This window comes from Pan troglodytes, chromosome 12 (assembly GCF_028858775.2).
Source record: "Pan troglodytes isolate AG18354 chromosome 12, NHGRI_mPanTro3-v2.0_pri, whole genome shotgun sequence".
Taxonomy (NCBI): domain Eukaryota; kingdom Metazoa; phylum Chordata; class Mammalia; order Primates; family Hominidae; genus Pan; species Pan troglodytes.
In genome coordinates this window covers 63311174-63337935 of record NC_072410.2, presented here as the reverse complement: position 1 = coordinate 63337935, position 26762 = coordinate 63311174, and positions in this window count along the sequence as shown.

The window sequence follows — 26762 nt, the reverse complement described above, 5'->3', positions numbered from 1 at the left end:
ATAAGTAACTTACTACAAGTAAAATGACTTAGAGAAAAAGAAGAAAAATAAAAGATAACTTTCCTATGAGGAAAGAATATAATGGTCATTCCAATATTTCTGGTTACACTGTGGACTAATTAAATTCAAGTTATTTCCATGCATTAATTTTGCACAGATGTGTGAATCAACTTGCAATAAATAATTCAACCATTCAACATACTCTGAATCTGCAAAGTAAAAAACTATTAAATATGTCAAATTTGGCCAAATCATTAATTTCACCTATGTATATATATTTATATGTGAATATAATATTATTTTAATCTATGAATTAAGGCTTTAAATATGTTATTTTGTACTCCATGATTACATTTTGAAAAATTATTTTTCCATGTCAAATAGAAAGAGAATTCATGTATGGTATACACAAGTAAAGCAACACATTATGAAAAGAAGTTATTTGAAAAAAGACACTGAGAATAATAATTTTGCAATAAAACTAAAATATTATAATATCAAATAATTATAAGAGGTATAATTATATATACATAATTTTACATCTATTATTTGTATAATTACTCCCAAATATGGCACAGGTTATGTTTGGTATCATGTAACTTCTTCAACTTCTGTCCCTCCAAATCAACCCTCTTAAAGCTCTGCCCTGGCCCATCATTTTTATCTTCCTTGTCTAATCATATTACCCAATGAATGGCTCTCTTTTTACCTTTTTGTTGATAATACAGCTCTTATGCTTTTGGTTTTTCTCTTAAGCTGAAGATTTGAATTCAGTCCATGCATTAATGAAAGTCTAACTCAGATATGGACTCCACCAATGAAGTTTCAATATTGCTGCTCACTCAAACCCCTCTCTCATTCTCGGGAGTCCCAGGAAGATTTTGGCTGTGGGGTCCTCAGTTCATCCTATTCTTAACATATGTCATGTCCTCCATTTTTAAATTGTATTACAAATGTCTTATTTCCTTTGACTAAACTGTATGCATCCTGACAGCAAGGTGTGTTATCGTGTGCTAAGACCAATTCCTTAAATATTGCATGAACTCCAGAAATGCTTGTTAAATAATATGTAAAATCTTTATCAACATCAATGTATCCTCTTACCCACTGTGTTAGATATGGGGAGAGCTTTATATTTTGTATCTCCCTCCTCCTCACTTCTTTCCACAGGTATTTACTCTTCCCACAGAGAGTGATTAACTATGTAAGCCGAGAACACATTTTGAGACTCAACTGAGTTTGTATTGCTTAAGTGACCTTAGGTACATCATTTACCTCTATTTGTGAAATATTAAAGGCTTAATCTATCAACCCCTCTGAGTTGCTGTGAGGATTATCTAATGCAATTTGCTTTGCACAAACATGTTCTGAAGAAAGGTTTTGATAAACAGACACTGGCAGTTCTTGGTATTCCAGTCCGGGCCAGCAATGCCTGAAGCTGCTGAGGGGCCTGGCTGCCTCTCCACTGGGAAAACATCGGAATGTCCTCACTTTTAGTTACTTGGCTAGCACCTTCATGACAAAAAGTCTTTATGGTCTCTGCTTTTCTCACAGAGTGAGAGTAATTGTTTGGACATGATCTCCTTACCAGCTGACTTGAAGTCATGGAGAACTTTTTTGGCAGCTGATGTGAAACATTCTGGTCAGACATGTTTGGGGCCTCAAGTCACAGACCTGTGTTTATTTTTATTGAAAAAGAGCAGACCAGGGAGACTTGGCCCCATGGCCTTTATTTTAGTAGCACACAACAGCAGAGCCCTGAGTCCAACGATAGAGAGAAAAATGTTTCAAGTATTTTCACCAAAGAACACAAGAAGATTACCAGGTTTTAGTCTGAGCAAAAGATTGCTCTTCTAGGTACATTACACAGATATAAGCCAATGAAGATTTCTTTTTTGAAAAAAGTCACACTAGTTACTCTGAAAAATATCCTAAACACATCTCAGCTTAAATAGTCAGAGAAGTTTTGCCTTTTCCTAGAAATAACTGAGTCTATCCCCCACCCCCAATCCATGCCCTACCCTTTACAAACACCAGAACTTCTCTTTTTTGATGATATTTTGAAAGACGATAGTGTGGAATATAGGTTTCTTTAGTGAATTTTGCATATTTTTTCATGTATATTCACAGACCATATTTGAAACCTCTGATTAATACTGGCGTATACTCCTTTCTTTGTGACAAGACATGAGTCTTCTTACATATCCTTCCTTAGGCCCTGTTCATGCACTGATCATTTTTATTGTCATGAAGAGATGGGCCACAGTTTGCATATATTGACCACTTTCTGTGAGCTCATCACTATGCCAGGAGCTTTACATCACTTCCTTTCATCTTCAAACTACCCAGGAGCTTTACATCACTTCCTTTCATCTTCACAACTACCCTCAAAGGCAGATAGCATTATACTGATTTTAAAGGTGAGAAGATTGATTCTCTGAGAGGCCCAAAGAAAAACTGCTAAATAACAATGAAGCCAACATTTATATTTAAGGCAGGCTGACTGTAGTTTTCACATTCTTTCCATTATACAACAAGAATGAATAAATAAATACCCATAAATAACACACAAACACACATATGTATATCTACACACAGAACACCTGTTGTTGAGGCTTCACGGCACCTAAAATAATCTGATATTAGACAAAAACCAATTTGTCATTTCAGTGATTAGCAGATGACGTAAGTACTACTGAAACAAAATACTTGTCGTATTATCACTGGTTCTTTTAGAAAGTCATAGGCACAGATTCATATACAGAAACATTTCCATGACTCACATATACAAAGGAAGACCTGTGGAAAAACTCTTTCCCCCAGTCTGCTGATTTAATCTCTTTTCTTTCATATCTCCAGGTGGCTCTAATCCAGCAGACTATGGCACTAGAAGGACAGGCTGGCAGACGCTCAATGGGCACAAGTGTTCAGGCTGAAAGATCTTGAGCAAGCATTTGGAATGGAGATGGGGTAAGAAGTAGTTACTATCTCCCAGATTCTGGATGGAGAGCCTCGGTCCCAAGCAGAACTAGCAGCCTTCCTGACCAGGAGCTCAACCACTGATGGACTGGAACAGGGTGGCTGATTATCCCCGACCACGGCAGAGATTGTTTGCACAGTCTACAGCAAAGCTGAGCCTATAGATGATTAAATGCTCACAGCTTCAAAGATTAGAGGGCTAAAGGCGGCAGGAGTAATTCAAGGAACACCAATCCTGCTCTTTCCTATCTGTATTTTAGCCTTCTTGTTTAAGCCTTCCAGAGCATGATTACTCTTCAGCAGACCATGGTAATATGTGCTTGGGAAAAAACAAAATTAAACTAGTGTTTCAGGAATTCTTTCATAATGTAATCTGAACCAGTCCTTATTAATGAGGCCAAAGTATTTCCCATCCAACTGAAGTCCTGCAATTATTTAAATGTGTAAGTGAAACCATTCTTTATACCTTCATTCACAGTCCATTTAAGTCAGAAACTGAGTTTACTTGGTTTACTAACTGGGCATTTGGCACCATTTGAGCAGCTTAAGAACTATCAACAATTGCAATGGTCCATAATAAATATATATACAATTATATCTATATAGACTGTCCTTCATAGTTAAAAATGATATTGTTGATTCAGGCACTAATCACATGATTCACTGTAACTGCACAGATAAAATTTAGTGTATATATGCTTGAGGATTTGCCATTTATAGAGCATTTACATTGTCTCATTTATTACTCAACATAACCCAGGTAATTTGGTGTCGTTATTATTATTACTACTAATTTACCATGAAGGAAACAAGATTCAGAGATACATACTGATAATTGTGGGTTATTTGAACTCAGATAATGTGAGCCCATATAATCAGGAAGCAGGAGACCAAAGCTCTTTACATATAATGTATATATGTGTACCATAAATAAGCATGATTATTTATTTCATAATTACTCTCCAAAATTCTGTTAGCTATCATACTTGAGTAGCGGTCATTTATATGAAATACAGCACCCATTTTAAGAATGGTCATTTTATGTCATTAAATCTACATGTAGATGAATTATTCTTTTATCAGTTCTTTCATTGGAGTATTTAAGTTATTTATTTGAGGCATTTAGTTATCATTTGTGAATATAATAGAATTTTGCAGCAAAGGATATAGAAATAACATTTTTCAAGAGTCTAATGTGATTCACATTTTATTTTAATCATATGTTTAATTTAAAAATATACTATACAGTTCATGTGTATCAACAGAGTTTTCTTCAAGTCACAGTATATTAAAAGTAGGCATTTTAATTTAAGTATATTCTTAGAGGTTGAAAAATACTGGAAAACTTTAATAATGTAATTTCATACCTTGATGCCTAGTATTCAAAGCCTTGTAGATTTTCACTGTTATAAAAGAGAGCTCATGAAAATTATTTGATTATGTCATTTTGGACAGAGAAGAAGAAAGGTTTTTATTGACTTCATTCCTTTCAAATCACTTTGCCTTGGAAATATTTCTGAAAGATTGCTCAGAGTAATTAATATGAGGGAAGAGTAGACTATAGTACAGGAGAACTGACTAGAAATTCCTAATGTAGCCTCTCCCGAAATCCCAATAAAGATCCATAAATGCCTAAAAAAGATAAAAAGTCTCAAAACTTTAATAAAAAAAGTTAAGTAAGCTATTGCCAAAAGTTGGGAGAATATTTTACTACCCACAAAATCTATGTAGTTGTATGAAACAGCACAATTTGCCATTATGCATATGGTGCTAAAACAAGGATCCTATAGGCCTGATGAAAAAGAGAAATATAATTTATCCCTCTATCATTGCTTGTCTTGGAAGCAGATAGCCCTGCCCTAAGAAAGCTTTGCTCCATAGGTATCTTATTTCGACATAAATTATTGTTTCTAATTTTTCATGTTTAAATTTCCCCTACAATTCAGAAAGTAAATCCCCAGAAAACAAAAAGGCAAGAAATAGGGAGATGCTGATGGAAATCTATTTTATCTTTGAGGTATAACCACAATAAATTTAGCACTGTGGATAGGAGCGGTGACAGGAGGATGTTTGTTGGTGGGAAATACTGATAATTGTAGGTTATTTGAACTTAACTGGTTTCATGTCAGTGAATCATGCGATGAATGCTGGAGACAAACCTAACTCAGTCCAGCAGAGACATGCTTAAAATCTGTTCTACAGGCATAGATTGAGAATGGGATTTTAGTGATATTTAAATATAAGTGGTAATTAAGAAAGTTGTATATATCAACTGTTAGAAAAATACTGAGTATGATTCTAGCACTTCCAATTTCAGAACCCGCAAAAAATGTTAGGCTACTATTTGGTATTGAAACAATAGGCAGGAATACGTGATTTATGTCAATCAAGAGAACAGAGAGTCATATAAGAATCATACTGAGTTGTAAAGAAAGTAAGATAAGGTAAAACATGAGATGAGTAACATAAGAAAAGATAATCGGTAAACTAAAATTAACAATAGTTAAATTAAAATCTGGACTGTGGATATTAAAGCAGAAAACTGGCTTACTATGTAGGAAGCAAACTTTAAACGTTTTTTTTTTGGAATAATAGGGAAATAAAAATTTATGACAGAAGTTGATGGAAAAAAGATGACACAAACATGGAAACTAATATTTTTGGGAGAGAGAGAGAGAGAAAGACTAGGAAAAATATATATCAGAAGCAATAATCAAAATGTTTTTAAAAAGAGAAAAGAATGGTTTTTTAGACAGGAAACACTTCATGCTTAGAAGCATTATTATAGCTAAAGTTTAAATTACAGTTTATAAACATCTCCAAACATCCAAGCTAAAAAAAAATAGGTTACCTACAGATAAACAAAATTAAGTCTTGCCTGAGACTTCTCCTTCACATTATTGAACAACATGAGGCCCTGCACTTTAAAGTCTACAGCAATCTTTGGGGAAATATTTGTGATTAAAATTTGAATAACATTTCAAGTTTATATTAATAGGTGAAAAAAATTCATTCTCAGACATTTGGGGAGGATAAATTTAGCATCCATTTTACTTCTTGGGAAAAAATTATTTAAGACTTATTGGAGACCTATTTCAGGCAATTGAGTGATGAATCAAGATTAGAAAGTCATGAAAGGGAAATAGGATATTGGATTTTTCTTAAATGTTACGATTCTGAACACTGAAATCAGTATTGCAATGATTATGAGTCAAAAAGTAATTCATGCTACTATAACTAACTACAAAATGTAATGCAGGAGTCAGAAATATTTTTGAAAGAAAAAATACAATGCAAAATATAATAATTGATATTAATCTAAGTCTAAAATTATAAGGAACAAATTCTAAAAAGAAATTGAGAGTAAAATTTTACTAATTTCCCCAAGTTATTAGTAGAGTTTAAAAATACCATTTTTGTCTTTTAAAATAATTTCTTAATTACTAAAAGACATATTCATTTGGGAAAATAAGCAACATAAATATGTGTATAATTTAAGTAGCAGATTCCCCACTTATACCCCCTGTCATGTAAATGATGTAACCACAAAAAACTAGTTTGGTTTGTATTTTCAAGAACTATAAAGAGTTAGGTAGAATATAGGAGAATGTATATGTGTGTGTGTGTGTGTGTGTATATATAATATATATATAGGGAGAGAATAAGTATAATATCTGTATCTTTTGATATTGTACCTATATATTACATATGAAATTCAAAATTGTTTTTATAAATATTTTCTACAAAATTATATAATAGACATACTATTTTACAATTGGTTTTCTGCACTCAGAAAGCTATAATAGACATTCTTATTCACTAGATATACCTAAGTTTAAGAACATATACATATTTAAATATGTAATCTTGATAATTTAACCTTTTATAATAAATTATAGATTGTCTCTAGATACATATTATTAAATTAATGATGCAGTATACACTCTTGAACATACATCGTTGTATACCTATAGTATTTTTGGAAGATATGCTTCTAGAAGCACAATATTTGTTTTAGTGAATATGCATACTTTTTATCTCAAACAACACCATTTGGCCCTTTCTCAAGGAATTCAGCCTTTAACCTAAGCAAAAGCCCTAAGACTGGCTCTCAGAACAAGAGTACCCCATCTGGTAATTTGCTCATGCTTCCTGAGCAAGGGACTATTAAAGCCACAAGGCAGGCACCCAGATGCATCCTTCCCCATATGTATATCATGGCTTGGGAGCTGTTAATGAAATTTTGTATTTACCTATCTTAGACAGTAAATATTTAGTTTTATTGAGGAAGCCACTGCAATGGATACTAGTGATCACTTTCAATCCTTATTACAAATATCCACAAAATAGATGAGTAAGAACAACTATAATTTGGGGAAAATGTTTTTAAAATTATAAAACAAACAATAGAATTAAGAGTAATCAGGCTGAACCATGACAGAAAATATATCCTAAGAAAACAGATGTAATGTAGGAAATAAAATAATTAAATGTATGTCCCTAGAAAGATTCAACGATTCATTACAAACATAAAGCAAATGTATGCTGATATGAACCTCAAGCACACAAGAAAAATAAAATATAAAACAACACAGTCATGAAACAAAATAAATAGGGGTGCTGAAAAGTTGAACTGATACTACTTGATATTACTTAAAACTGAAATAATAATGTAGATTCAGACTGCAAGGGACAATAACAGCCAGATATCAATCAATATAAGTTATAATTAACTCTAAAGAATATTTAATGTCTGATATGATTTGACTCTGTGTCCCCACCGAAATCTCATCTTCAGTTGTAATCCCCATGTGTTAGGGAGGGACCTGGTGGGAGGTGACTGGATCATGGGGGTGGTTTGCCTCATGCTGTTCTCATGATAGTGAGTGAGTTCTCACAAGACCTGATGGTTTTATAAGTGGTGGTTTCCCCTGCTCTTCTCTCTCCTGCCACTTTGTGAAGAAGGTGGCTGCTTTCCTTCTTCCATGACTGTAAGTTTTCTGAGGCCTCCCCAGCCACGTGGAATTGTGAGTGAATTAAACCTCTTTCCTTTGTAAATCACTCAGTCTCAGGGAAGTTCTTTACAGCAGTATTAAAATGAACAAATACAATGTCACAATTATTAATTGTCAGTTTTAAATAAGGATAGGCATAACATGAAAACAGTTTTACTATCTAGGAAAGAATTTCCAAATCATTTCCATAAAGCTGAACAATGAAGAAAATTTTAAAAAGGGGGATGGGGATGCAAATAATACTGTCTTCGTTGAGGAAGAAATTACAGATACTAATTAACTTTTTTTAGTCAATTTTATTGAGGTATAATTAACATGCAATAAAGTGTTCCCTTTTAAGTGTATTTTTTGAGAATTGATAAATGTAAACACCTGTGCAACCACCACCACAATAAAGATGTAGAATATTTCTTTTACAAAATACGTTCATTTTGTCCCTTTCGAACCTCCACTCATACATCTAACTCCAGGAAACCACTGACCTATTTTCTGTTACTGGAGATTTGATACCTTTTCTACAGTTCCCCATACATTGAATCATACAGTGTGTGTGCTCTTTTATGTCTGGCTTCTTTTGACCAGCATATGTTTTTGAAATTCATCCATGTTTCTGCATCTATCAGTGATGTGTTTATATTTATTTCTGAATAATAATCCATTGTATAGATATACCACAATTTGTTCATTCCCCTCTTGATGGGCATTTGAGTTGATTCCTGTCTTAGGGCTATTATAATATTCAAAGCTTCTGTGTAAAGGTGTGAAAGCATGTGGTCATTTTCATAAGAGGAGGACACAGTTTTACCAATGGGTACAAGTGGTGGATTATAGGTATCCTATATATTTAGCTGTTTTAGAACATACCAAACTTTCTTCCAAAGTGGTTTCAACATTTTTATTCTCACCAGAAATATATGGGAGTCCTGGTTGCTCCACATTTTCATCAACACTTAGTATCATCAGTATTTTTAAATACAGCCATTCTAATAAGGATTTAGGATCTACACATCTGTTACAGTATGACCACACATATCTGTTACAGTATGGCTCATTGGCCATACATATATCATATCATCTTTGGTGAAGTGTTTAATCCAATCTTTTGCTCAGTTTAATTGGGCAGTTTGGTATTTTTAAGAATGAAAGAGTTTCTTATGTATTTTTAATTGAATTTGTCAACTAAATTAATTATAAATATTTTCATTTTCTTAAGGGCTTCTTTTGTAAAGCAGAACTTTTTTAGTTTAATGAGGTCTAAATATTTTTTTCTTTCATGATTCATGATTTTTCTATTTTAAGAAATATTTGTCTACTCCAACTTTGAAAGATTTTCTTTTTTTTTGAGAAGTGTTTTATAACCTTCATCATTATATTTTGTTTTAGATTACATTTTAAGTTTTGTAGAGGTATGAGGGAATAGTCAAAGTTTATTTTTCTTCAGTGTGGGTATCCAATTTGTTGAAAAAACTATGTATCCTATTGAATTGTTTGAGCAGATTTGTTGGTAATTGATTGACCATATTTGCATGGGTTATAAACATATTGTCTTTCCATTTATGAATATGGTATATATTTTCATTTAATTAGGTCTTTCTTGATTTCTCTCTGCAGAATTTTGTAGTTTTCTCTTTTTTTTTGAGACGGAGTCTTGCTCTGTTACCCAGGCTGGAGTGCAGTGGCGTGATCTCGGCTCACTGCATGCTCCGCCTCCCGGGTTCAGGCCATTCTCCTGCCTCAACCTCCCCAGCAAGAATTTTGTAGTTTTCATTGAACAAAACTTATTTACATTTATCTCTATGTATTTCAAGCCTTTGGATAGTATTTAAAGTGATTATTTTATTTCAATTTCCAGTTGTTTGGTGTAATTATATAAAATAAAAATTGAGTTTTGCATAATAGTCTAATGTCCTGAGATCTTACTAAACTCACTTATTAGTTCTAATAACAATTTTTTTATAGTTTCTTTAGGATTTTCTATGTGTACCATTAAGTTATCTATGAATAAAGACAGCAATACTTATTCTCCGATTTCATATTGTTTATTTTTTACTTATCTTGTTGCACTAGCTAAGACCTCCAATTGAACGCTGAATAGGAGTGGTAAGAGTGGACCTTCTTGGCTTGTTCCTAATCTTAAGGAGAAAGCATTTCATCTGACCCTGTGAAGTATGATAGCATAGTTTTGTTTTGTTTTGTTTTTCAATAAATGCTCTTTCAGGCTAAGGAAGTGGCCTTCTATATCTAGTTTCTAAAGGGTCTTATAACAAATGAGTGTTGAATTTTGTCCAGTGCTATTTCTGTATCTATTGAGATAATAATTTGTTGTCTATTTTCTTCTGTGAGTATGATAAATTATATTCATTGATATTTGAATGGTAATTCAAAATCGCATTTTTGGGTTAAAATTTAGCTTGATTTGATTTGCTAATAATATCTTAAAGATTTCTAGGTGTATGTTTATGAGAGATATTGATGTGTTTTATAATATAATTGTGAATTTAAAATATTATAGTGAGTGTGACCTCAAAAAATGTTAGATTTTTTGAAAATCTAAATTTTTTGAAAATCTAAATTATTTGAAAAATTTTCTATATATATTTGAAAGCTATCACCCAGGAATCAGATATCAGCCCTAATGTCCTCAGCATTCCATAGAGTAAATATTTCTGTCATGGCAGATTTTAAGCTTCTAAAGTGACATCCCCGAAAGCAGAGTTGCAAAAAGATATGCAGTAGCATATGCCATTATATAGTGTTTTCATCATATACAGAAAACAGCTATAAATAATGTCAAGAGGATTGATAACAGAAAAAATATATTAAGGTAATTAAAAGATAATAACACTTTTTGTATTTCTTTCCTTTGGCTTCAATATAATCTATTTAAGTGTAGTTTATGTAACTTAATTTTTAAAGATGGTTATATTTAAACAATCAGCTTGCACAATTTTTGAAAAATGTCTGTTATCTGTTCTGAGTTGCAATGCTGAGTATAGCTTAGCTGTATTAGTTACCTATTGCTGCTGTTATAAATTACCAAAGTTTGGTGGCCTAGAAGACACAGTGCTTATTTTCTTCCAGAGGTTGAAACTCTGAAGTGGGTTTTAATAAGTTAAAATCAAAGTGTGAACATGTCTGTGTTCCTTTTGGAAACTCCAGGGGAAAATCTGTTCTCTTACTTTTTCTAACTTCTAGAGGCCATCTTCTTTCTTAGCTTGTGACCATTTTCAAAGACAGCAGCATTGCATCTTTCAATTTGTTTTGTTTGTTTGTTTTCTGATTAAACTGTAATGCCTCCTCTTTCACTTAAAGAATGCTTGTGGGCCAGGTGTGGTGGTTCAAGCCTGTAATCCCAGCACTTTGGGAGGCCGGGGTGGGCAGATCACCTGAGCTCAGGAGTTTGATACCAGCCTGGCAAACATGGTGAAACCCTGTCTCTACTAAAAATACAAAAATTAGCCGAGTGTGGTGGCAGGCGCCTGTAATCCCAGCTACTTAGGAGGCTGAGGCAGGAAAATTGCTTGAACCTGGAAGGTGGAGGTTGCAGTGAGCCAAAATCGCGCCATTGCACTCCAGCCTGGGGGACAAGAGTGAAACTCCATCTTGAAAAAAAAAAAAAAAGGAACTCTGGTGATTGCATTGAGCTTATGTGTGTCTAATCCAAGATGAACTCCCCATCTCAGAATCTTTAACTTAATCATACTCACAAAGTTTCTGTTTGCCTTGTAAGGTAACATATTCACAGATTCTAGAAACTAAGACATCGGCATTTTTGGAGGCCAGTGTTCTACCTGCCACAGCAGCTTTTGCTATTACTATGTTTAATCCACTGATATCTCCATTCTGGCAAAGGAAAACTTGAATAATTCTCAGCCCTGTGTGAGTTTTTACAATATTTCTGCTTATAGTTCTCTAGTAATATTCTTCTTCCACAAGTTAATTTTTGTCTGACCTCATGGAGTTTTATGGTATGCATGTACAGATTAGTATTCAGCCGAGGATTCAAAGGAATACCAAGCAGCTTTTGGAATCTCTTTCTTTTTATAGTCAGCTTCTTTCTAGTACTTTTCCTCTCAAATTTTAGCCTCCTCCATATTACTGAATACTAATCTGTCTCCTCAACTCAGTGAAATCTCTGGGTACTGTTTGAGATTACCTTTCCTTGTGGCCCATTTTGGAAACTGGCTTCAGATAGAAAGCTGAGGCAATGATAGGACTAACCTCATTTGTTTCTACCTTCTCTTTGAAATCATAGTCCAACTCTGCTTATAAACCAATGTCTAAAAATAGTTACTTCATATATTTTGTCTAGCTGTTTTTTACTACAGGATGTCAAGTTTGGATTATGTTACTCTCTTAAGCGAGGAAACAAAAGTTGATATAAATTTTTAGTTGAACATTTAGTTCAAATTTTATTCATACATTTAGAGAAAACTATTAGGAAATAAATTAAAATTATTATTTGCAAACACTAGGAGAACTGAAATGCAAAAAAAAAGAAAATTCAAAATTCAAAATGCAATACATTTAAAAACTCAGAAAATGCAAACAAAATAAATAGACAATAAATGTGAAGTGAATAGATTATCTGAGAAAAGTCAGTCATGCTTAGATTGGATTTAAAAATAAAACCACATGTTCTTTAAAAGATATAATGGATATAATCAAAATAGTAATCAAACGGTTTGAAAGTAAATGGTGAAATAATCTCATTCTTAATTCTGCTACATAGAAATATAGTCTTGTGTTATTTAAAAGTTAACAATAAATTGAACAAAAGTCATGTTAAAACAGAAATAATATTATTGGATAAGATTAAAACCAAGATACATTTCTCATAATACAATATACAAGACCCTTATCTCTAAAAAATAAAGGAAATAAAACATTAACAAATATTAAGAATTATAAAAATATACCAAACATACCAATTATTACAATAAATGTAAATGGATAAAGCTCAAAACATCTGTGTTTGACATTAATAAAAGGCCATGTATATGCTACCCACTCCTAAAAGATGCCACAGTAACTAGAGGTGTATAAAAACAATATTGGGTAAAAATATACCAATCAAACAAAAATTTAAAATGGCAATATTAATATCAATAAATAGAATTCTAGAAAAATCAGGACAATAAAAAATAAGTCAGTAAATTGCATGTAATTTAAAAAATAACAAAGATAGGGCTATTGCATTGAAAATATTAAAACTATGAATTTATGATGCTTTCTTTTTTTAACATCTATTTTAGGTTCAGGGTTATATGTGCAGTTTGTTACGTAGGTAAACTCATGTCACAGGGCTTTGTTGTACAGAATAGTTCATTACCCATGTACTAAGCCTAATACTCAATCGTTCTTTTTTCTGATCCTCTATCTTCTCCCACCCTTCACCCTCAAATTGGCCCCTGTATCTGTTGTTCCCCTCTTTGTGTCCATGTGTTCTCATCATTTAGCTCCCACTTATAAGTGAGAACAATTCATGATGCTTTCTAATTCAAAATAAAAACTGACTGAAGGCCAAGGGAAGGCGGAAATAATACACTGCAAAAATTAATAAATATCTCATTTCTATACTGTAAATTTATACAGTACTAACAAGATGAGGAAGTTACTATTTTTGAAGAGAGTAAGACATAGCAAATCAAAACACATGAGTTCCAGCAATTATGAGGATTTTGAGAAATAGTTATAATAGCTAACATATTTTGAGTGCTTACCTAGTTTCATACAGTGTTCTAACCCTTTAAATGAATTTGAATTAAACTATTTAATTCTCAGGTAAAACAATAGAAGAAAGGAAGATTTTACATAAGGAAACTGAGGCAGTGAGACGTTAAGTAATTTTTTCAAGGTTAAACAGATGGTAAGTGGCAGAACTGCAATTAGAAGAAAAATCTGTCTCTGTCCTAACCATTACACTGCACTACTTCTCATTTAGAAGATTTTATGTGAAACTAAAAAGTAGGAAAAAAAGCCAATTGCATAGAAAAATATATGAAAACTTTATGTGCTAACTCCAAGAAAGATTTTAAGATCAGACAAATCTTACAAATAATTATTCTCCCAAACTTGCAAGGCTCTACTATCATGTGATCAGGAATTAACACAAGCACCTAGAGAAAAACAACGCTATATTGGAATAAAGGAAGCAAGAAGAGAGAGGGAGGGAGGAAGGGATAAATAGGGGAAGGCAGAGAGGTAGGAAGATAAGAAGTGTACCCACAATAGCTAAATTTTAGTGTCAGTAGATTTTGTTGCTGAAACGGTGAGGAGGAAAAATAATAAAGATGATGGAAATGTATAAGAAATACATTCATGAAGTGATAGAAAATTAAAGAGATTTTACTGGAACAAAAGCCAGATGTAAGTAATGTCAGGATTTTCTTTGTGATGCTCATGTATTATAAGTATGCATTTATATTTATGTAATTATTATTATTAATCCTTCGGTGTAGAAAACACTAATTTAAATCTGAAAAATGTTTAACCAGTAAGTACTGCTTTTAAATTGAAATAATTGTTTAAGTAATGGAATCTATAAAATCATAAGGTTTCTTAGGAAGGCAACTGTGGTATTATGGCAGAACAGAATGTGTATGTCTTTACCATAAATAAACAACTATGTCTAAAACTGACAGCAAACATAATACTTAAAAATAAATACCAAATAAGGTCATCAATAAAGTGGAAAAAAAACCCTGACCCCTGCCATCATTATTTCTTAACACTTTCTGAACGAGTCATGTGATTAGAAACCAGAATTAAAAGTGTAATCAATGATAGAGCACAATTGTGTTTATTATTTATAGATGTCATCTTTACGACATAGAACAATCAGTAGAAACAAATGAAAATTTATTATTAGATGAGAAAATAGCCAGATAGAAGATAAGCACACATAGAAATATTTACCTTCACAATGCCAATAACCAATTGCAAAGTAAGATATAGAGTTTTCTCCACAAAAAATGTGTTTGTTATGTTTGTGTATGTGTATGTATAAATGTCTGTGTGTTTATACATGCGTGTGTGTGTATGCATCAAGAAATAATACTTAAACAAAATCCCTTTCCCCACAATTACTTGTTGGCCACTTATCTTGTTTTTTCTTATAGCACCTAACGTGTCATATAATTGTTTAAAAAGTTATAATCTTTCTCCCCCAGAATAACGAAAGCTCCTGGAGAGGATGATGTTTTTTCATTGCTGTGCTTAGTGACTGCCACACGGTGCACATTCAATAAATAATTGTGATGCTGGTTATTGTAGCAGGAATAAAGAATACCTTACAGATGTGTTCATCTCTATCCTGGTTGAATAATCTAAATATTGCAAAGATGCCAATCTAATATATTTAAAAATAGTTCTTTGGTGTCTCAATGAATACTTTATTTTTCAAATTGATAAAAAATATTCAGTATTACAACTAGAGAAAGAAACAGGAAGAAACCACTAAGAATAGGCTGGAAAAGAACAGAGTTGAAACTTTCTCTAGTAGATTTTAAGGTAATGTTTTCATTTGTGCCAAAATTAGCAGGTGCATCAATGGTATCTAATAAATAGCTCTAAAATTAATTCTAATCAAAATAAGAATTTAGCTAACGAAAAAGGAAAGATCACAGAATAATAAAAGAACTGCTTATTCAATACGTGGAATCAGGAAAAAATTGAAGAAAAAATATATATTGATGTAAATCCTAAATATACTGAAAAATTAAACATAACATGAATATCATATAACATAAGGAGAAAACACAGATGAATAGTTAACGACTGTGGAATAGGAAAATGCTTTCTACACATTCAAAAAGGCAGAAACTTTGTATCAAAAATACCATAAATATTAAATATCAAAGAGGAAACTGAGAAAAATTTATTCTTATCAAACATTCAGGAGTTACCATTCTTAATATCAAATGAGCTCTTACAAATTAATATATTATCACAAATTAATATAGTAAGCATTATAGTGAGTAGAAATGTGCAACAATAATAGAAGCAAATAATTTGTGCATACACAAAAATTCAGATATCCAATAAATACATAAAAAGTACTCAGCAATGGCATTTTACTTTTAATTTGCCAAGGAGTAAATGATTTTTAGAATTATTAATATTCAGTAATGGTGAGTGTGTAAGTGTGGGAGATGGGCAATAGTAGGCTAATAAATTTTAACAACTGGCTGTTATTGGCTGATATTTAAATTTAAAGTTAATGAGTAAGACAAGAGTAAAAAAAGGACAAAAGTCAGAATGTCGCTCTATAAGAAAGCAACTTGTTTACATAGGATGATCAATTGTTTAAATAGTGGAGTAGACGAATTATCTGATCAAAGTTTACTACTATTCATAATGTAACCACTAAAGATGTGACATATTTTAAATGTAAACCTGCATTATTAATATTTTCTCCATTGCTTTATTAAGACTTAATCTGCAAAACAATAGTTCAGACTCTGGTTTGTACTATTTGTTGTATTGCTGTAGTGAAATGATCCCACCATAGCTGATTTCAAACTGCTAATATGAAGTTGCTAAAAGACACACCATACTACCTCATTATATAGTATTTCCACCAAACAGACACCCCAGCTGTAAATATTAGAAAGTGATGGGTTTTATCATATTATGGGGGAAACTGTGTGTTTTATTTAAACTGGAAGGAAATTGTATGTTATTTGATCTTATATTTGTAAGTTCTGTTGCATGTATATGTATGTGTGTGTGTTTATTCATGCGTATTTTGGGTTATGTATGTTTATATTTGTTTACCTAGGTAGTATATTTGTATACAATTTGAATGTTCCTATTTCCATTTTTCTGTTATTTTTCAAATTTTCTACAATTAGCAAGTACTTTTCAGTTACCACACAAATATTTACTATCTTGCAGCTCTTTCAATGTAAGCCTGAAAGAACTAATTCCTGTTAAACATATTTTGCTTCATGTCTTCCAGGTTTTAAGGGGGAGAGAAAAAGGGAGGATACCCCCAAAATAGTATGTTATTCAAAAGATCAAGTGCTGCGAAAAGTGTACATTTAGCTTAATTTTGCAAACTCTAAACAGATTATAAATTCAATTTAAATAGCACACCAAGCCCAGTCCAGTCTCTAAAGTCTTCCAAACCACATTTTTAGGCCCTTTACCAAATTAGAAGTGGTCTTGAATTGCAAAATTGAGGTTTTTTAATCCATTAAACTGAATGCTGCGTAATAGTCGTTATCCCTGAGAATGGTGTAGCATATATTCTGAATCTGTATTTCCATATACATTTTTGCACATACTGATTATAGAGAAGGCAATAAGCTCTACTTTGTTTCATTAGTTCAGTAAAAGAGGTGTTCAGGATTATTCAGTATAATTCACAGCACTTAAGAAAGCATGTATTTTCTTAATACTCTAAATCTATTGCTTTCAGTAGTAACTCAAGCATATTATGACTGGTTTGCTGTAGCACTGTCATATTAAAATTGTGGTGGTACTATTTTCCCTCATTGTAAGTGACCAATGTAAGAATTGATTTAGTATAGTATTTTTATCAAAATTACTTTTTTATTAGGTGCATTGTGTGCACCTAATACACAATGTTGTGATTGTTTGTACTGCTGTCATAGAGGAGGTATCTGTACTTTTAAATCAGTTATAAGTTGAACTGTTTTTAAGCTGAAAACTGGTCAGCCAACAGACACACACACACACACACACTGGTTTATGTGTGTGTATATATTTATCAGGAATGTGACTTTTGCCTAGTTAATTTTACCAAATGGCAGAATTTGGGATTTGTTTATTTTTGATAGTCAAAGAGATCAAATGTAGTATTTTAATATTGCTAAATATTTCACTTCTCCATAGGCAGATGATTTTCCGAAAATATATATACCCCATATTATTAAAATTGCTGGAAACACATGATTTTCAATCCCTTATTACTGACAAGTTAGCTTCTCTGATATCCAATAATTAAAAGAATGCTGTTAAATATATTACTAATGTAGTTGTTCCTGGTGGAAGTTTTATCATAAACAGAACTATCCATTTTAGAATCACAAACCAACATCCACTACATTAAAACAGAAAAAGCCTATTTTATCAAAGTTGCCCTCTGTTCTCAAAATTCACATCTAGTTGGCTGATGCTATCTTAGATAGCTACAAAGTAACTAGAGTATTCTTGAACATTGTTTAAACCTTTTTAGTTATCTCTGTTTAATCAATTTATGTTTTTATTTTCATGTTCTTTTCTACAGAGACCACTGTATCAGAAAGTTTGAGATATAATCTACTTTGTACACAGCATGGGATATGTATGTTGTAGTTTTACCTCTAGATATTTCATGCTTTTCAAATTAACTCTGCAAAGAGCAAGTGATGAAGGAGATCTGACTTCTACGAAATGACAAATACAGGTGAAGTGTTGCAAGTAGATAAAATTAGGCAAAATCATTATGGTCATTACTTTCTTCAAGAAGGCTTAGATATGCCTCTGATTTTGGACAAAGGCTCAGTCTAACTAAAAACTAAGGTAATTTCATTAAAATTTAATAGATTTTTGTAAAAAGTTGATCTTGGTTATTTGGAACTCAATAAGTAAAACAGAACAAAACAGACAAAACTCAACATGGTGGCCAGAATTAATGGTTTTCTTGAAAGTTTAACATTCCCAGTGAAAATTAAAGGTACCTGGTAGCTCTATCATTTGAATTGTCCCATTAATTCCACACCAATTATTTATTTCATAGCATTTTATAGCAGTGAAATAATGTGCCAACCATTAAATGTATGGCCAAAAGTTAATTAAATGTGTTTTCGAGTTAACAGATGACACAAGAGCCAAAATAAACTGAAAAGGCAAAAAGTTTAATTTAGTACTGGTCATTTAATTGAGTAGTGTCTATGAGTGAGAAATTTGTTTTTTATGGATATTTTAAACTCCTGGTAACAGAGAGACATCTAATTTACTAAATGTGAAGTCATCACATCTTAGCTCATATTGCCTTTAAAGCATCAGACCGCTTTATTCCATTACAGTCTTGCTCAGCCCCGAGATGAAGAAAAAGACAGGTTGTGAAAAGTCTAGGAAATGACCACCATGCAGATTTCATGCTGTTGCAGAACAGAATGGAAACAAAATAAAACAAACAAAAAAAAGATTTGAAGAGAAAATGAGGAGTTTAACCAAACAACCAAAGTTTGCAGTTAAGGAAGAGGAATTAAAAGAAAATATTAAAAATGCATACACACATAACATCTAGATAGTAGATAAAATCTCACACATGCCCAGCAACAACAGAAGCACCAGGTTTGATACTGAACAAAGAAAGGGATGAATTAAATTTGATAACTGACAAATGTGAAATGCCAATGGAATGTTCAAGTAGCAATATCTAGAAAGTAGTTGGTATTTTGAGAGAGAAAATTGGGCACATTCTAGAGTACAAGATATATATATATATATATATATATAAGGTATACATTTTGAAAACAGAGATAAGTTACAGCCTGGAGTTTTATTAAGAGTGATAAATTATTAGGGCTCATAGAAGAAGAAAAGTGAGCCATTGGCCCGCTCTTTCATTGTACACCCCTACATGTTTGGAATGATATATGTTATCAATTACAGTGATTTTGCAAGAGCAATATATTGGAAACAAATGAAATGTTCATCAGTAGAGGAATGGTCAGATAAACTAGGATATAATAACAAAAGGACTCATTATGCAGTTTTTGGAGAGGTAGCAATATAATACAATTACCAGGATATATAGTTCAGTTAAAAAAAAAGGCGTGGAGCAGAATATTGCATGAAGTATATGAACCTTTGTGTAAAAAAGTTTGGGAAAGTAGAATATATATTTTATTTGCTGGCATCTGAAAAAAAGACAAGAAATATACAAAACTAATAAAGGTAGTCATACATGATGGAAAGGAAAAATGGGAAAAATAAGGACAGATTGGAAGAGAATCTTGTCAGTATACACCTTGCGACTTTTTTTTGTTTGTGAACCATGAAAATGCATTTTTTATTAAAAAATGATAAATAAGACTTAAAAAACATTGAATGTGAGAGACATGGAGACCACAAGAACAGATTCTCCAGGATGAAAATAAAGCATGAAGACAACACGAAAACCTCTCAAAACTGAGAGGTAAGAAAAGAACCAAGAGAATGAAATGTGTCAGGGTAGTTAGAGAATGTCTAGGAGGAAAAGAAGATCATTAGTATTTTCAAATGCTGCCAAAAGAATGTGGATTATGAGACCTAAAGAGAACAAAGAGAACAAGGTAGAGGTCACCAATGACAAGCATTTTCCTTCCTATAGATAACACTGTTGGTGGCACAGTGCATCTACCTGTCTGTGTTGCCATTAGCATTTAAATGTTTGCCACATAGCAGCAAAGATTCTTTAGAACTAGTCACTAGATCCTGGTCTCCCTTCATTATTTTTATTAAAAATGCCCCATTTTAAAGTTAAAAAAAAATAGTAAACCTGACAGATTAGAAAATAATTCTTATGAATAGTAAAATCTAACACTCATTTCAGCCTTTTCTTAAAAATAAAAAATAAAAGCCTATTTGGTATAAGAAAAAGTATTTTACATGAATGTTTTCTCCTGAAACTGCAGTTTTTTAGGAATAAAAAATAAACATTTTGGTGGAATACTGAGGTCAGAAAGTTGAAACTAACTTTAAGGTAAAATTACCCCTTGAAAAGTGAATTTTATCCTGGCATATAGTTGATTAAAGTAAGATATAAGTATTGGGGATTTGATGAGGCTCTGGAATTTTAAAAGTGTAAACTAAAAAAAAAAAAAAGTGAATCACTGAATCCATTTTTTTTCTGAAAATTTTCAGAAATTTATAAGCTACCAAAATTTTAAGGAATTTATAAGCTACCAAAAAAAGTAATTTGGATTCTTTAGTTGAATGACCTATGATTTTTTAAATGCTACTATTGTTTTGTTGTAGCTGTTTTTAATTTTTAGTCTTTAAAATTATTCAGTTTTTTTGTGGGGAGAGAACATTTCCCTTTGAAACCATAATCTTGCTAAATATATGCTCTCTCTTCAACATGTTTTGTAAATGGTGAAAGCATTCACTAACTAGAAAAGGTGATACATAAAGGATTTCTTAATTAAGTAAAGTTTCCTAGATAATTCTCCTGTTACATCAAAGTAAACTAAAGCTTTCCCAAACTCAATCTCCAAAGGCAGGAAGTCATGGAATCACGAAAATATTTGCATAATATTTACATTTGAATTGTTAATTTTATTTTGATTGTATTTTTAATTTTAAGTTAACTTTCTAAAAAATTTATTAAGTATAATAATTTTTGCATTTTAAAAAGTGCTTTGTTGTTACGCCTGCTCCCCACTTAGATCCTCAAGTTCAAAGCTGTTTGGAACAGTTTGAAATTAACTGATCTGATCAACTGATTAGTCCTCAGATGTGAGTACCTCTTAATGGTTGAATTACTACCCTTTCTAGAGCAGCTGATACATGGTTTGCCTGACAGAAAAGACAAATGTTTGAAATTGATTTAGAAAGATTTGGGTATCATATAAACCATGGGTGGGAGATACAGTTTTCTTTTTTTTTTTTTTGGAAACAGACTTTAATTCAAAATCATGGGAAGCCATGCTTAAGTGCAGACCTTCAGATGACATTAAAGCAGAATGAATCAGGTGGGAGGACTTCTGGGAAGTAGATAGACTTTTCCCTATTCTTTCCACTAAATAAAACTAAACCCCTGGACAACATATATGAAGCAAACGGTAACACCTCCCCAAGCAGTATAGGTAGAGACTACATGGCCTAGAGCGCCACACTCAACCAGAAGTAGGGAAATTTCTGACCACTACTCATTTCTCCACCAGGAAGGCTTTAGAGCAGGAATAGTGGAAAGTCATGACTTTCATCAAGGAGTAATGAGATTTCCCCACCTACTCTGTGTGAGTGGAAGCCATATGGGAGGCAGGAAGGAGGCACTCCAACCCCCGCCAGCCAGGAGGGTATCAGTGGAGACATAGTGGAGAGCCAGAATGCCGACCCACACCCAGTAATGGAGTATAATGAAGCATATTGCCCACATTAATTGTGAAAGCAAGGTGAGTGAAGAACTGAATTTCTATCCCAACATGGCAGTAATAAGGCAGCACTCTCATTTTCCTGTTAGAGCACTGCCAGAGAAGTCAGCTGAAAGACAAGGTTTAAGAAAAATTTACGGCCGGGCGCGGTGGCTCACGCCTGTAATCCTAGCACTTTGGGAGGCCGAGACGGGCGGATCACGAGGTCAGGAGATCGAGACCATCTTGGCTAACACGGTGAAACCCCGTTTCTACTAAAAATACAAAAAATTAGCCGGGCGTGTTGGCGGGCGCCTGTAGTCCCAGCTACTTGGGAGGCTGAGGCAGGAGAATGGCGTGAACCCGGGAGGCGGAGCTTGCAGTGAGCCGAGATGGCGCCACTGCACTCCAACCTGGGAGACAGAGCAATACTCCGTCTCAAAAAAAAAAAAAAAAGAAAAGAAAAGAAAAGAAAAATTTACTCATGATATAACACCCAACATGTCAATGATTCCGTTGAAAATTACTTGTTATACTAAGAACCCAGAAGATATCAAACTGAAGGAAAAACGACAATGAATAGATGCCAACACAGAGATGAAAGAGATGTTAGAATTACTTGACAAAGATTTTAAAGCAATCATGAAAAAATGCTTCAATGAGCAATTATAAGCACACATGAAACAATGAAAAAAATAAAGACACAGCAAAGAAACAATTCTTGGAAATAAGTAGACAATATAAAGAAGAAGCAGATGGAAATTTTAGAACTGAAAAATATAATAAAAACTCTAAACTGAAATTAAAAATTCAGTGGATGTACTCAATAACAGAATACAAGGCAAAAGGAAAGAATTACTAAACTTAATGACGGAACAATACAAATGACCTAAATTCTGAAGAGCAGAGAGAAAATAGACAGGAAAAGGAAAATGAACAGAGCCTCAGGGATCTATAAGACTATAAAAAATTGATGTTCATGCCATTAGAGTTTCAGAAGGAGAGGAGAAAGAGGTAAGGTTAAAAACTTCTCAAAGAAATCATGGCTAAAGATTTCCAAAATTTGACAAAAGACATAAGCCTGAAGATTCAAAAAACTAAGCAAACCCCACATAAAATAAACTCAAAGGAATTCACGCCAAGACATATCGTAATAAACTTCTGAAACTAAAGACAAAAAAATCTTGATAATATCAGGTGAGAAATTACACCTTACCTATAGAGGGGGAAAAAATTGAACGGCAAAATTTATTGTCAAAAATCATGGAGGCAAGAAAAAATTTGCACAACCGTAATAGCTAAAACAATTTTGAAAAGGATACAGTGGAAGAAAGCATTCTACTTGATTTCCAGACTTATTATATAGCTACAGTAATGAAGACACATGTAATTGGCAAAGAAATAGAGACACAGATTAATTGACTAGAATACACAACTCAGAAATAGACCCACACAAATATGCCCAATTGATTTTGACAAAGGGGCAAAAACCTTCAATCGAGTCAAAATAGACTTTTCAACAAGTGGTGCTGGGGAAATTCAACATACATTGTTTAAAAAAATAAACCTTTACCTAAGTCTCACTCCCTATACAAATAAAAACTGAAAATGGGTCACATAATTGAATGTGAAATATAAAATTATAAATTTTTAGAAAAAACAGAAGAAATCTTCCTGATCTATGTCTAAATAAAGAGTGTTTTTGACTTGACAGCAAAATCACAATTCATGTAAGCAAACATTGATTAGACTTTATAAAAAATAAAGACTTTTTAAAAATGTGAATGACCCTGTTAAAAGAATGAAAAAACAAGCTACAGATTAGGAGAAAATATTTGCAAAACCATCTGAGGCAGGAGAAAGGATGGTAAATATTTGAAAATCATCTGGTAAAGGATAATTATTTAGAATACTTAAAGAACTCTGAAAACTCAACATTTAAAAAAATGCCATTCGAAATTGGACAAAACTGGAAAAAGAGTATGCAGATGGAAAATAAGCACATGAAAAGATGTTCAACATCATTAACCATTAGAGAAATACAAATTAAACCACAATAAGATATTACTACACACGTATCAAAGTAGCTAAATAAAATAATTAGTGACAACACCAAATGCTGAAGAGGATGTGGAAAACCAGATCACTCATTCATTGCTGGTAGGAATGTAAAGTGGTACAGGGATCATGAAAAATAGTTTGGCAGTGTCTTAAAATACTGAACATGCAGCTACCATATGACCCAGCAATTACACTCTGGAACATGTATCCTAGAGAAATAAAAACATGCTTACCCAGAAATCTATGCACAACTGCTTATAGTTTTCTTTTTAATAACCTGAAACTGGACACAACTTTAATGTCCTTCATCAGTTGAATAGTTAAACTAACTTGGTATGTCCCTACCATGGAATATTAGTTAGCAATAAAAAGAAACAAACCATTGACATATGTAACAACTTGGATGAATCTCCAGGTAATTACGCTAGGTGAAAAAACCCAATCCCAAGATTTCACATATATAAATTATTGAACTGACAAAGTTACAAAAATGGAAAAAGATTAGCTTTTTTCAAGGGCTAAGAAGAGGTGGTGATGGAAGGTAAGTGGATGTGGCTATAAAAGGGCAATATGAGGCACCCTTGTATCGATGAAAACATCTGTATCTTAACTAAATCAACTTCAAAATACTGGCTGTTATATTTTACTACAGTTTAAGACATTACTTGCCAGGCCTGGTGGCTCATGCTTGTAATCCCAGCCCTTTGGGAAGCCAAGGCAGGTGGATCTCAAGGTCAGGTGTTCCAGACCAGCCTGACCAACATGATGAAACCCTGTCTCTACTAAAAATACAAAAATTAGCCGGGCATGGTGGTGTGCGCCTGTAATCCCAGGTACTCGGGAGGCTGAGGCAGGAGAATTACTTGAACCAGGGAGGCAGAGGTTGAGCTGAGATTGCACCATTGCACTCCAGCCTGAGTGGCAGAGGGAGACTCCATCTCAAAAAAAAAAGGAAAAAAATTTTAAACAGACATTACCATTGTGGAATAGCTAGGTAAAGGACACAGGAGTTATTGCTACGTTATTTCTTACAACTGCATGTGAATCTATAATCATCTCAAAATGAAAAGTTTAATTTAAAAAAGAAGAGAGTTCCTGCCTGGCTGCCTCCAAACTGGGACATTAGCTTTTTCCAGCCTTTGTAGTTGAATTGAATCATCAGCTCATCCTGAGTCTTGAGCCTGCTGGCTGTCACACTGGAACTACATCTTAGGCTTTCCTGGGTTTTCAACTGATCAGCTCACTCTGGTGATCTTGGGAATTGTCTGCCTCCATAACTGGGAAAGTCTAACTGCAGCATTCTGGAGGTCAGCCTGTCTGCATGCAGACTATCCAGAAAGGAAACTTGTTAAGTTGGTATAAGATCTTAAAAAGGAAACAATATTCCACTGAATATTCACCAACAAAAGGAAAACATCTATTTAACAGAAGGTCCAAGGTATTGTGGGAACAGAGACCTAGACCCTCCATTGCACTGATAGGCTACAAGGCCTAGAGGCACAAAACACTCACCTCCTCCACAAATAACCAAAATAGTGAGTAGATAATCACACGTTGAATAGAGGACCCAAGAGAGAACATTAGAATTCAACAGAGAAGTGATGGAAAACACATAAGGCAGGAAAGGAGAGGGAAGCAAGGCAGCAGCCTTGCTGGGATCAGCTGAGTGCCTGGAGAAGCTTCCCATGTGGGGAAAGGGTAAAATATATCGTCCCCAGAAGTCCACCTTTACACTGTGAATTCCTGCAATCCTAGCCATGGGAGGGCCTCTCGACCACTGAGGGTGCTGAAACTAGTATAGGGAGCTGCCTGGAAAATGTTTAATGGCATTGCTTTAAAGAAGAAGTTCACTCTGGGTCCCAAACACTCCTCAAAACACAAGCACCTGCAGTATGGTACCATTTTGAGAGCGCAACCCCACCTACTGCATCCTGTCCTGGGGCCCAACAACCCCTGAATCTCCACATCCCTGGAGCCTCACTGATATTCCCTTGTGTCTACCCAGAGGGCTGCAGCAGTGCAATGCCAGTTGGAACCAGGAGTATGATAGGGAACCCAGCACTCTAGCCCAAAGAGTATCCTACACTCTGGGTAACAGGTGATGAAGTACAGCAGGGAGGCTGTCCCTGAGTCAAAGGGAACCAAAGTATGTGCTCCCAGAGCCACAGAGTCACCTGTGTGGGACTGCTGCCATTGACAGCAACACTGCCCCCATCAGCAGCAGGGCCCTGCCTTCTTGCACATGCTCTAAAGACAGGCTCTCTTTGCCCACTGTGACCACTTTGAGCATACTGCATGGGGGCCTGAGGATAGCCCCACTGTGCCCACCACCGCCTGTACCTATGTGCACTGCGAGGGGGCCTGAGGACAGGTTTGCCAGCCTGTCAATGCTCTTCACTTGTCAGTGCCCAAGCACACTATTTGTGGGTCTGGGTGTTACCCTACCCCACTGGTCACATTGAGTGAACATGCATACCACCAGAGAGCTCAACAATAGGCACAGAACACTTGCTGCCAGCAGCCAAACATACCATGCAGAGGCCTGGGGGTTGTGCTGCTCCATTCACCACTGTTGGCATCTGTGTATTCCTATGGAAGTCTGAGGATTGGCCCACCTAGCCTACCACCACTACCA